This window comes from Artibeus jamaicensis, unplaced genomic scaffold (assembly GCF_021234435.1).
Source record: "Artibeus jamaicensis isolate MK-2021 breed Jamaican fruit bat unplaced genomic scaffold, CSHL_Jam_final contig_332, whole genome shotgun sequence".
Lineage (NCBI taxonomy): Eukaryota > Metazoa > Chordata > Mammalia > Chiroptera > Phyllostomidae > Artibeus > Artibeus jamaicensis.
In genome coordinates, this window is record NW_026521788.1 from 34,783,968 (window position 1) to 34,788,148 (window position 4,181).

Sequence of the window (4,181 nt, forward strand, 5' to 3'; positions counted from 1 at the left end):
TTTATGTATGCGTGGGGAGGCATTTTTTGTTTGTTTATTTTTTTATTTTGTTTTTACCATTAAGTTATATACTTTGAATATTAACCTTTTATCAGATATATATGGATTGTGAATATTTTCTTTTATTCTGTAGGTTGCATTTTCATTCTGTTGATAGTTTCCTTTGCTGTGCAGAATCTTCTCAGTTTGATGTAGTTCCCACTTGATACTTTTTGCTTTTGTTGGCTGTGCCTTTAGTGACATATTTAGGAAATCATTGCCAAGATTAATGTCAAGAAGCTTTTCTCTTATGTTTTATTCTAGGAGCTTTATAATTTCAGGTCTTACAGTTACATCTTTAAATCATTTTGAGTTGATTTTTGTGTATAGTGTAAGATAGAGTTCAGTTTCTTTTTTTTTGCATGCCCAATTTTCTTTTTTTTGTATACCCAGTTTTCTCAACACCATTTGTTGAAGAGACTATCCTTTCCTCATTGTATATTCTTGATATCTTTCTGAAAGATCAGTTGACCACATATCCATGAATGTATTTTCTGAGCTCTCTACTCCATTTTATTGGTCTTTTTTATCTGTTTTAGACCAGTACCATACTGTTTTAATTACTGTAGTTTTGTAATATACTTGGAAATCAGATGGTATAATATCTTCAGATTTGTTCTTCTTTCTCAATATCACTTTGGCTATTTTGTTTTTTTTCTTTGTGGTTCCACACCAAATGTAGGATTGTTTTCTCTATTTCTATAAAAATGTCATTGGAGTTTTGAAGTGGATAGCATTCAATCTATAGACGACTTTGGGTAGTATAAACAATTTAAGACTAAGTATTCTAATCCTTAGAAATGGAATGTTTTAGTTATTTGCATATTCTTTCATTTCTTTCATTATTATTTTTTACTTTCAGTATATAGTCTTTCACCTTGATGGTTAAGCTTTTTCCTAAATGGAAGTAAAAGGCAGAAAACTGTACTTGAACAATAATTAAATTTTAAAAAATTAAAATATATTTTTTCTAAATGTATTCTTTGTGATGTGATGATGTTGTAAATGGTTCTTTAGCTCCTTTTTGGATGGTTCATTAGTGTATAGAAACACAACTGATTTTTGTATATTGATGTTGTATCCTGCAACTTTACTGAATTCCAAAATATTTTATGCTTTGCAGCTATATGTAAATCAATAAATGTCACACTATCATAATGAAAGATAAAAACTCACATCACCATCTTGATACATGCAGAAAAAGCACAAGATAAAATTCAATACCCTATCATGATAAAAAACAAACAAACCTCAAAAAACTAAGTATAGAAGGTATGTAGTGCAACATAAAAAAAGGACAGATATGGGCTCCTTCATGTTCCTTCTCCATCTCCTGCCACCATGATGTTGGCAGTCTTGTGGGTCCTGGAGCTTTTCCCTGTTGGCAGTGCTGCTGCTGCTGCACAGGGGCCTGTGGCCTGTGGTGGGGCATGGCCTGGTGTGGCCTTGCAGTGTGCAGGGCAGAGCCCGCCAGGGCCAACGTGGCTAGTGGCAGCCCTGGAAGGAACAGGCACAGGGACCTAAGAGCAGGGTTCCAGGCCTTCGCAGCTGCTGTTTAGCAGTGTACTGTTCTGGCCCTGGCTCCTGCACGTGGGTGCAGGTGTGGCCTGAGTGGGCAGGCCCCTAGTGCTGGGCTGGGGGTTGCTTGGCACCTCACCTGGGCCAGGGCTCAGACCATGGACTGGGCTGCTTCTAGTGAGGCATGGAGAGGTCCTACCAGTGCCCACAGTGAGGGTGCTGGAGACACAACTGGTTTGCAAGGACTGCTGACCCAGGGACACGGGTAGCTGTGACTGAGCTCTGTGGGCAGCCCTAACTGCGCCTGGAGACTAGGGACAGCGGCCACCCCACAGCTCTACCCTTGGTGTCCTTCTTTGAGGTTTCCTGTACAGTCCGGTGACCTCGGAGAATTCTAGGAGAGAATGGATATTCACTAGGGGTGAGTCAGAGTTCTCTCCTTAGCCTTGTCCTCTTGCAGGGCGAATGGGTATGGGTGAACCTGGCTGGAGAGTCAGCAAACACTTCCCAGCCACACCTAGCCACGGTGCATGTCCTAGAGCCTCGCTGGGACCTCTCTGAAAGGCTGGAACCTGACTCTGGGCAGTTGGCAGAGCCCTTCACTGATGGACTGGCCTAGCCCTGGCTCCTGCCACTCTGGCTTTCACTCTCGACTGTGATCTTCTAGAAGTGGGAGAGTCCGGAATTCAGAGCAGTCCAGGAAGGGGATGTTCTGTGTGTGCCAACTGTTGGGAAGGAAGCCCAGAGAAACTGTCCAGGTGTGTTCTACCCTGAGCCCTGTTCCTAGGGTCCCTTAAGGAGAATCCAGTCCCTGGAGCAGCTCATCTCCTCTGGGCCTGGAGGCCTTGGTGACAGAGCTGTATGCTGTCCTGAAACTCTGCCTCCAGCCAGGGGGTGCCCAGCTGACCAGAACTGGCAGCGTCCTCCTATGGGATGCCCCCGAGCAGTGGGAAGACCACAGCAGTTGCTGCTTCCCCCAGCTGCCTTGGGTTCCACTTATTGAAGGTGTCCTGCTTCAGCTTCTGTATAGATAGCAGTGGGGCTATGGAGGCAAAACTGCAGGCCTCCTTCTCCCACACTCAGCCCTGCCTGCCTGTGGTTCTGTTGCTGACAGCCTTAGAACTCCTGCGCTGAGACCATAATAGGCATGGTCTCAGGGCTCATGTGGTGACCACTCTGTGTCACTCCCTCCTTGACAAAGACCCCTTCACCAGCTCCCCTCCACTAATCATTGTGGCCGCCACAAGCTGGGCCAGGACCAGCTTGCCAATGTGCAGACACCTCATAAGCTGGAGGTGCCTGTGCTGTCAGAGGGCAGCAGTTCAGCATCCTGTGGACTCTCACTGCCCATATGCCCCTGGGCCAACAGGTGAACCTGGCACAGCTGGGTGGGCAGTATGCAGGCTCTATGTCCTTTCGATGCACAGCAGCAGGGCAGCCCGCACCAGGACCAGGAACTCTGGTTTGGCAGGTGGCTTGAGTGAGGAGGGTAAGGGGGAGCTGGTTGCTACTGGCTGTCCTCTCCTGGCTGAGGACTTCATACAGGCCCTGGAGCAGCTGCAGTTGCCTCACTCCTAGGCCATCAGAACCCCCAAGATCCCATCAGTGTCCTGGCATGATGTGGGCAGGCTGCAGGAGGCAAAGAAGTAAATTCTGGAGACCATCCAGCTCCCTCTAGAGTACCCTGAGCTGCTGAGCCTGGGCTTGAAGTGCTCAGGCCTCCTGTTCCATGGGCCCCCAGGCACTGGTAAGACCCTCCTGGCCAAGGCAGTAGCCATTGAGTGCAGCCTTACCTTCCTCAGCCTGAAGAAGCCAGAGCTCATCAACATGCATGTGGGCCAAAGTGAGGAAAATGTATAGAAAGTGTTTGCCAGGACCAGGGTTGCAGCTCCATGTATTATCTTCTTTGATGAACTGGATTCCTTGGCCCCAAGTCACAAGCAAATGGAGACTCTGGAGGGGTGATGGACAGGGTGGTATCTCAGCTCCTGGCTGAGCTAGGTAGGCTTCATAGCACTCAGGATGCTTTTGTGATTAGACCCACCAACAGGCCAGACCTCCTAGACTCTGCCCTTCTGTGGCTCTGCTTAGGAAGAGGGCTGGGAGCCTAGAGTTCTAGGAATTGAACCCAGAGGAAGCCTAGTCTGTGGCTGAAAACAAAGTGTATGGTGCCCTCTGAAAGAAAACAAATAGGCCAGATATGACAAGCTCACAACCAATATCAGATTCAATGGTGAAAAACTGAAAGCTTTTCCTCTAAGATCAGGAATAAGGCAAAGAAGCCCATCTTCACCACTTCTATTCAACATAGCAATGAAAGTCCTAGCCAGGGCAATTAAGCAAGAAAAATAATAAGAGGAATTCAAATTGAAAAGGAAGAAGTAAAATTATTCCTATTAGCACATTATATAATCTATATGTAAACCCCCCTAATTGACTTTTAATTAATAAAACCAAAAACACCCTGGCTGGTATGGCTCAGTGGACTGAATGCCAGCCTTTGAACCAAAGGGTTGCTGGTTCTATTCTCAGTCAGGGCACATGCCTGAGTTGCAGGCCAGGTCCCCAGTTGGAAGCATTCAAGAAGCAACCACACGTTGATGTTTCTCTCCCTCACTTTCTCT

At 46.4% G+C, this 4,181-nt stretch overlaps 1 pseudogene; it reads left to right on the top strand.

Annotated features, from left to right (window-relative positions):
- The first annotated feature begins 1,380 nt into the window (after positions 1–1,380).
- On the top strand, positions 1,381–3,668 carry LOC119048586 (peroxisomal ATPase PEX6-like; annotated as a pseudogene).
- Positions 3,669–4,181: the final 513 nt, after the last annotated feature.